Here is a 9,756-nt window from a genome sequence, read left to right on the forward strand (position 1 = left end):
AGAATTTTCACTTTTGACTTGTTTTTTATGCATGAAATGCATGAATATTTTGTTTGGGATGATGGATAGAACTATTATATTCTTGAGGAAAAACATGGTTTAGGTGTGGGGGATTTTGATAGGATCATAATATTTATAAGTTTAGTATCATATTTCCCGGGTTTTCATCTTTTCAATATTCTTAATTGATAGATTTTTATGTTATTTTGTAGTTGGAGGGAATTTATTGATCTTGGATAAAATTTGGGCTAAAAAGTTGATTTCTATCACAATTGAAGTTGTCAAGATGAAGTTTTGGAAGAAGAAAAAAACTAAAAGAGGTCTTGAAGCAAGGCGTGGGCACGCCATGTGCTTTGCTGCTGTCCTAGACTGCATGGAGGAGCTCGAAAATTTGGAAGTAAATACCATATTTTAGGAATCCTACATTATGGTATTTAATATATGGAATACTTTTGGAGATTAGAAGTTTTTGGATAAAGAGATTATGTAAGATTTTTTATTCCATAAAAAATCTCTAGTTTACCTTGTATATAATCTTATCCTTTTCTAGACTTTTTAATTTTATCCTTCCCCTAGTTGTACACATTAGTTTAGAGATTTCAGTTTTGTGAGATTTCTAAATCTTTCTGGACGCTCTAAACGGCCAGAGACAGAAGACGTTTTCTTCTCTTTTCTTTTCCATAATTTCTAGGTTGGATTTTTTCTATTTTTTTTAAATTATGAAGCCAACTATGCTTGGCTAAGTTTTTATTTTTGATTCAAGTGATATTTTCTTGTATTCTAATTTATCACTGTGATGTTTTGAGAATTAATTGATGTTCTTGTTTGTTTACAGTCTTTGTTGATTTATAATTTATTCCATGAAAGTTGTAGGTCGATTAATCTGACAAATTAATTGATTTTACGTCTTTTGAATGCTATCCATGAATTCAGTCATCCGTAATTGTCATGAATGATTGGTACTTGAGTAGCGATAGATTAGGTGTGTTGTGTTATCATAGCATGTTTGATCTAAATAAATCAATGAAACTAGATTTAACAATTGCAGCTATTTCGATTGTTAGATTTTAGGATTAGCTGTTTTCACAAATCGAAAAGCTATTTTTAATCAATATGAAACGCTATCGTGCCCAGTTTGTTATTGATAAGTTTTGACTGCATGCTGGGTTTGGTCAATTAAATTAGAAAAACACAAAAATCTTAGTGGCTATCCCTATGATTTTAAGGTTAATTGCTAGAAATTGCATGAATAAATTATTTGTTAGCCAATGACCAGTGATATAATTGAAATACAGAAACCCCTTGAATCAGAATTTGGTAAATTATTGAATTTCATGTTTATTTAATTGTTCATCTCATTTATTTAATTCTCGCTATTTTTTTTTAATTTTTACTGCAAACCAAAAACTCCATTTTTAACTGTTTTCATTTGAAAGAGATAAATCTCTGTGCCTTTGGATTCGACCCTGCTCACCATTAATTACACTCATTTTATTCGGGAGTAGAAATTTAAGTTTGGTGGCTCGACGACATGCCTATCAGATATCCAATTTGATTCATGAGAGTCGAGTGGAAAATACGATGGCACATAAGGTTGCTCAATTTTTTTTTCTTCCCCTTCACTTTTTGTATGGGTGAATAGTGAATTTCCCTCCTGGTTAGTAGAATTTGTATTAAACGAGTATTCTTAATAAATTTACAGGTTCCTATAAAAAAAAAAGGTATTCTCGAATATTAGTCATATATGTGCTATTAGGGAGACCATATATTAATATTGGAAGGCAAAAATTAGTTGATTTGACCCTTATCTACTCACATCTCATGTATTTATTTGGTATGAAAATTAAGGGGAAGACTGAATATTAGTTGAGTGAAATTTTCACACGGATTATTAAAAAAAATGTTTGAAATGGTTTATGATGAACTATATTGAACTCTTATAGAGTTAATCGTTTTGGTTAAGCGATAATGAATATGAAATAATAGTTATAGAGACTTATTATGTAGTCTCATTTGGGCAGGCCTAAGTCCGGACATGATAATTTTTTTATTCTAAATTATTTAAAATTGACATATTACAATTTTAAATGCAGCTAGTTACACCTTTGGGTCCATATTTTTGTAGACGACTTCATGCATATGAGGTTGTAATTAAGTCAAGAGTCAATTCTGTCATCAATTTTATATGAATTTATTTAAACTTAAAACAAAATTTAAATATCTTTTTGAAATTGTAAATTCTAATTTCTAACTAAAGAAAGAATAAGAAGACTTTACCTTGGTTGGTCTTCCCTTCATTCACCAGTTTGTCATTCTAATATATTTGGATTGTTTAAGGCTATGGGTTGCTAGGTATTATAATTTAGTTTTTAAAGAATTCTTTTGATGACAGAATTTTCTGATTAGTTTGATTAGGTCCGTTCGGTTATCGATCGAGCGGAATTGTGCAAAATCATATATATATATATATATATATATATATATATATATATATTAATGAGTTGTGCAAAATTATATATATTACACGGCGTAATAGTTGATGAATACAATAGATAAGTATTATTATAAGCATTAATTAAGTGATTATACAAGAAAATATATTATTATTAATGAAAAAAAGTAATGAGGATTTTTTTAGTTTTTTTTTTCTTGGAGGATTTGAGTATTTGCCTATATATATTATCAACAAGCGGGTCTATTTTTGTAGAAGACTTGGGAGTCTTTGTGCAAGCCAACAATTTCCCTCTGTACAAAGTCATTGGGGGAGGAAAAGACAAGTCGTCGGAGATTTGTCATATATATTTTGATTCATAACATTAAAACTAATAAATATATGATTTCCTCGAACATTTCATATAAATTATTATATGAAATAATATTGCCAGAAAACATTAATTAATTCGAGCCTCGTAGTAGGCAATGGCTGGAAAAAGTGAAGGACCGGCGATCGGAATCGACTTGGGAACCACTTATTCATGTGTGGCCGTGTGGCAACGGGATCGTGTCAGATCATACAGAATGATCAAGGCAACCGCATCACACCATCGTCTGTAGCTTTCAATGAAACCGAACGTCTCTTGGGCGATGCTGCAAAGAACACTAACACTGTTTTTGGTGAGATTACGTACCGATTTCTTCTTTCACTCACCTTGTTTGTTTCTAAAAAGTTCAATCTGCAATCACCCTATGTTTCTGTAGTCTAAAACATAATGTACTGCTGTCGATCGTCTGAAAGTATATATAATATAATGCTTCTCTGACTGACTTTATAGATGCTAAAAGATTGATCGGTAGGAGATTCAGCGACCCACTGGTCCAGGAAGATGTGCTGCTTTGGCCATTCAAGGTTATTTGTGGTGAAAATGATAAGCCAATGAATTTTGTTACCTACAAAGGTGAACGGAAGCAATTTGTTGCTGAAGAAATTTCTTCAATAGTACTCACCATGATGAAGGAGATTTCAGAAGCTTTTCTTGGATCTACCATGAAAAATGCGGTCATAACCATCCCTTCTTACTTCAATGATTCCCAAAGTCGGGCTACCAGAGATGCTGGAATCATTAATTTCTGGGCTCGACGTCTTGCGTATTCTTTTGACGTTTCTCTTCTCACGATGCTGAAGAGCACCTTTACGGTTAAGTCAACTGCTGACAACACTCACCTTGGAGGAGAGGATTTTGACAACAGAATGTTGAACCATTTTGTTCAAGAGTTCAAGAGGAAGCACAAAGAATACTTAAGCAACAATCCCCGGGCAATGAGAAGGCTGAAGACGGCCTGTGAGAGGGAAAAGAGGAATTTGTCTGCTATGGTGCATACGACAATTGGGATTGATTGTTTGTAAGATGGAATCGATTTTAACTCTAAAATAACACGTGCCAAATTTGAGGAGCTAAACATGGACTTGTTTGAAGAATGCATTAGCCACGTTGAGAAGTGTTTGAAGGATGCAGAGATGGACAGGAAAAACATCCACGACGTGGTGCTTGTTGGTGGATCCTCTAGAATTCCAAAGGTTCAACAACTGCTTCAAGGTTTCTTCGATGGTAAGGAGCTGTGCAAAAACATTCACCCCGAAGCTTTAGCCTATGGTGCAGCAATTCAAGCGGCAATTTTTAGTGGTCTGAGTGCTGACGATATTCGAGATCTGGTGCTGTGGGATGTCACCCCTCTCTCTCTTGGTGTGGAGGTTTTAGATAATTATACTAGTGTAGTAGTACCTAGGAATACCACAGTTTCTACGAGGAAGAAACAAGTGTTCACCACTCATTCTGATAATCAAACTTGTATGCCGTTCCGAGCGTACGAGGGTGAAAGGCCTAAATCACAGGACAACATTTTGTTGGGTGAATTTACTTTGTTTGGCATTTCTCACGCTCCAAGGTGCGTCCCTCAAATTAAGGGCTGCTTTGATATCGATGTTAACAGAATCTTAACTGTGACCGCTGAAGATAAAGCAACTGGTAATGCAAATGGAATCACTATCAGCAATGTTAAAGGCATGTTGTCTCAAACTGAGATTTTGAGAATGTTACAACAAGCCGAGAAGTTGAAGTTAGAGGATGAGGAGCATAATATGATATTTCAGTCAAAGAACTCTTTGGAAGATTATGTTTACGACGCTAGAGCTGTGACAAGGAAACTCACATCAAAGTTGAAAGGAATATTATTCCTTGAATATTTCGGTCCTTAATATATTTGATATTATTAGATTTTGCTTTCTAGACAAGTTATAATATTTGACAAATAGTGTTTGAATATTTCGAATATCTTATGAAATATATTTGCCATGATCAAATATATCTTGATAAGGTAGATAATCGATATGTTAAGTATTCGATATTATCAAGATATGATTTGCTAGATTTGATAGAGTTTTATTTCTACTTAAACTTGTTTTCTTATTCATGTAGGACTCTATCTAAGAAAACCTTCAAGACTTGGATGCTAATCTATAAAGGGAGATTTTCACGTACAAGAAAAAAAGGACTTCAGACGTACAATCCGCTGCGTAACCATTGAAGAATTCCATCAGTGAATTTGAAGAATTATGAAGCAAGGTTTTGCAATCATTATTATCGCGTGTCCCCGTGTTGATGTCCGTATTGAAGACATCAGAGACAACACTTTGGAAACTGTGTTGTTGAAGATATTTCGTATTTCTTCAATTTAGGCTACGGGAGTTGCATCTATTGTATTTACTCTGATTTGTTTAGGATGCAAGTCTGATTTCTCAACTTGTTGAAAAATGTAGGATTTAATGATTTTTCGTAAAATCACTAGTATTACTTTGTAAGACTGATCTTACTTTTTCTAGTGATATTTAGCCCTAAGGCACCCGCACAAGTTTTATACTCGTGCAAAATTATTTATTTGAGTTTTATTTTCGTTTTAAATTTTTTGCTGCACTGTGTTGTCTTTGGTGTTACAACACGAAGTACAACACTGCCTCTTTTACATAACAAACCACGTACATCATTTTTTTCACGTGGCATCAGAGCCACCACTTGACTTTACTAAGTGAGTTCCTGGTTTGTGTTGCAAGTCTGTTATGGATACTCCGTACACAAGTGCAATTCGTCCACCTATTTTGGATGGGACAAATTACGGCCCTTGGAAATTGAAGATGAGCATATACATTCAATCCATCGAGTCCAGGGCCTGGAAACATGTTCTTGATGGTTGGTCACCTCCTATGAGAGATGATGATATACCCGGACCAAAGCCAAGAGCACAACGGACAGCCGATAAAAATACTGCGTCTATTTATAATGCAAAAGCTCTTAATGTTATTTTCACTTCTATTGATATTAATATGTTTAATCTAATTGGTACTTGTACTTGTGAAAGGAATGCTTGGGGGAAACTTCAAACCCATTGTGAAGGCTCGGCAAGTGTCAAGAAGACAAGGATGCGTCTCCTAACTTAAAAATTTGAGAAATTGAGAATGGAGGAATCAAAGACCATCATGGAATATAATGGAAGATTGAATAGCCTTGCAAATGAAGCATCTATTCTTGGTGATCCTATTTCGAACGAGATATTTGTATTCAAAGTATTTCGTTCTGTCCCCAAAAGATTTTACACCAAATTTTGTGCTATAGATGAATCGAAATATACATATATAATGGGTTTGGATGAGTTGATAAGTTCTCTTCGCACATATGATATGGATTTGGAAACCTAAGATGACACTAAAGGTAAGTCTATTGCCTTTCAAGTATCTAATGATATTTACAATGATTTTTCTGAAGTTCAACAGGAAGTAAAGGAATATGATCTTGAAGAAAATTCTATTGCCTTGATTTCGAAGAAATTCACTGATTATCTCAAGGTAATGAAAGAAAAGAAGGATATTGTGAAAGGTGCACAACCTTCGAAATTTCCTAGGCTACCTACTTCAAAGAAGCCTAAAAAACTATCTACTACTCGAGGACCTCGTCAAAGGTATGAAGAAAAGAATCAGTCCTCAAGTAAAATTTTTGATAATGTTCAATGCAGGGAATGTAAGTGATATGGACACTATGCATATAAGTGTGCCAATCGGCTTCGTAAAGATATGAATGTTTCTCTGAGTGATGATGATTTTGAAGGAGAACAAGAAAATGCTGAACAGACAGATCTAATATCTTTTACTGCTTTGCTGAAAAGTAAGAAAAATTTTAAGATTAATCCACTCGGTGTTGGTTCCGGTGTTGCAACACCTGGACGCAACACAATTCAAAAATCTGTATGTTTTGTTGCTTCTAACCTTGATAATTCCAGTGATCATAAAGAACAGATAGCTGAAGCATATACTCTGGTAGGTATACAGAAACTCTATGAGGAATTGTACTGTGATTGGATCAAGAGGAATCAGTTGAACACAACTCTCTCTAAAGAGAATACATAATTGAAAGTTGCTGTGGCTAGGCTGTAGGTTCTCATGAGTAAGAAAGATCTGGAATTAGGGTTGTTGAATTCAGAACTTGAAAAAGAAAAAACAACTCTTGCTGGTTTTAATTCAAGTTCAAACAAAATTGATACTCTTTCGACTATGGGTAAAAATGATAAGTTTGGACTTGGTTTTAAAGAAAGTATTTTTGAAACTGGTGAATTTTCCAAATCACCAGTGTTTGTGAAGGAAAGTAATGATTCCTTGAAACAACCTTCAGTGGCTTCCCAAGGTAAGAAACCTATACCGGAGAAAATTGTTCCTGTTCCAAAGCCAAATCAATGGAAGCGTCCTTTTGTGTTTCATTACTGTCTCAAACCTGGTCACATTAGACCATTTTGTCGTAAGCTTATGAATGACTATTTGTTGTGGTAATCTAAGCAGGTGTTGCCTCCCGTGTTACACAACACCAAGCACAACACTGGCAGAAAAGGACCCACTGTGAAGAAACTTTGGGTACAAAACTCTGATGTTAAAAGTTTTGTTATTTATACTTCCTTGAAAGCTAACACTGCAGAAAATTGGTACTTTGATAGTGGAAGTTCTCGGCACATGACAGGTTTGAAAGATCACCTCACGGACTACATTGAACAAAATGGTGGTAGAGTGACCTATGGAGGTGGTGCAAAAGGAAGAATTGTTGGCAAAGGAACACTCAATGTGGAAGGATTTCCAAACCTTCATAATTTTTTTCACGTTGAAGGACTTAATGCGAATTTAATTTCAATTAGTCAACTGTGTGATGATGAGTTACATGTGAAATTTGATAAGAATACTTGTGAAGTTTTTTATAATGCTAATCATTGTGTTATGACAGGTACAAGATCAGTTGATAATTGCTACCAACTTGGTCAGGAATTGACATGTAGACACTCAAAGGTTGATGAGTTTAGTCTATGACACCAAAAGCTTGGACATGTGAATTTCAAGACTTTAAAGAATTTGAGTAAGTTTGAATCTGTCAGAGGTCTTCCAAATTTAAAGACTGGTGTTCCATACGTTTGTGGTGCATGACAAAAAGGTAAGCAAACCCGTGTTTCGCATCCCGTGTTACAACACTGTGGTACAACACAGTGTCTTGAACTTTTACACATGGATTTGATGGGACCAATGGAAGTTGAAAGTTATGGAGGTAAAAAATATTCTTTGGTATGTGTTGATGATTTCTCTCGTTTTACATGGGTGATATTTCTTAGAGAAAAATCAGACACTTTTGATGTTTTTAATAAGTTGTTTACCAAGATTACTAACCTACATACTTTGACAGTAGCAAGGATCAGAATTGATCATGGAAAGGAATTTGAGAACTCGTCTTTTTCTTATTTGTGTGATAAGAAGGGAATTTCACAAGAGTTCTCCGCTCCAAAAACTCCTTAACTGAATGGAATTGCCGAAAGGAAGAATAGGACGTTGCAGGAGATGGCTAGGGTGATGATGAGCTCAAAAAATATCTCCAAGAGATTTTGGGCAGAAGCATTAAACACAGCATACCATATCTTTCTAATCGTGTTTATTTGAGAAGTGGTTCTTCGATGACTTCCTATGAAATTCTCATGGGAAAGAGGCCAAATCTCAATTATTTTCATATTTTTGGTTGTGTATGCTATGTTTTAAATGATAGAAATCACCTAGCAAAATTTGATTCCAAAAGTGATAAGTGTTTGTTCCTTGGTTATTCTACTAATAGTCGTGCATATAGGATGTATAACCTTAGGACCAGAGCAATTATGGAATCTATTAATGTTGTTTTTTATGATGGTGCAGATGTCAAAGGAAAATCTGTTGAAGATGATATTGAAGGCTTGCTGGAAATTCCTCTCGAAGAACACAGTGTTGTCCCGGATGTTACCACATCAAACACAACACTGGTTCCTCCAGAACTGTTCATGAAGAAAATTCCCAAAATAATAATGAAACTGAGGTCATTACTGAAAAAGACATTCCAAGAAATATACCGAAGAATCATCCATCATCATAAATTATTGGAAATGTTCATGGAACAAGACAAACCCAAGCTAAGGACAAAGTTGACTACCGCAAGATGGTTGGGTTAGTATGCATGAGTTGCATGTACTCACAGGTAATGCATTCTTATTTTGTATCCAATATTGTCTTTAAGAATGTCAATGATGCTTTGAATGATGAATTTTGGGTAAATGTCATGAATGAAGAACTTGAGCAATTTGTCCAAAATGATGTGTGGTTTTTAGTTCTACCTCCTGATCATGGTAATGTCATTGGTACAAAATGGATTTTCATAAATAAAACCGATGAATCAGAAAACATCATTAGGAAAAAAACAAGGTTGGTTGCTCAAGGGTATATGCAGGTTGAGGGGGTTGATTTTGATGAGACCTTCTCTCCTGTTGCCCGCATTGAGTCAGTCCAACTATTGCTCGCTATTGCATGTCATATGGGTATAAAACTTTACCAAATGGATGTAAAGAGTGCATTTTTGAATGACATTTCAAATGAGGAAGTGTATGGAAAGCAACCAAAAGTCTTTGAGGATCCACACCACTTGGATCATGTTTACAAGTTGAAGAAGACACTTTATGGCTTCAAGCAAGCTCCACGAGCTTGGTTGGTAGGTTGACCGAGTATTTGCTCGATTGCTTCAAACGAGGTGAGGTTGACAAAACCATTTTTATTCAAAAGGACAAAGGTGAAATTCTTATTTGTCAAGTTTATGTTGATGAAATTATCTTTGGTGCTTCTTCTCAAAAGCATGTTGATAGTTTTGTTGAATGCATGTCTTCAACTTTTGAAATGAGTATGGTAGTAGAGTTAACTTACTTTCTTTGATTGCAAGTTAAAGCACT

At 34.8% G+C, this 9,756-nt stretch overlaps 1 pseudogene; it reads left to right on the forward strand.

The window, feature by feature from the left end:
• Positions 1–2,735: 2,735 nt before the first annotated feature.
• On the forward strand, positions 2,736–5,396 carry LOC140864849 (heat shock cognate 70 kDa protein-like; annotated as a pseudogene).
• Positions 5,397–9,756: the final 4,360 nt, after the last annotated feature.

The sequence above is a fragment of the Henckelia pumila genome, chromosome 4, assembly GCF_033568475.1.
Source record: "Henckelia pumila isolate YLH828 chromosome 4, ASM3356847v2, whole genome shotgun sequence".
NCBI lineage: Eukaryota > Viridiplantae > Streptophyta > Magnoliopsida > Lamiales > Gesneriaceae > Henckelia > Henckelia pumila.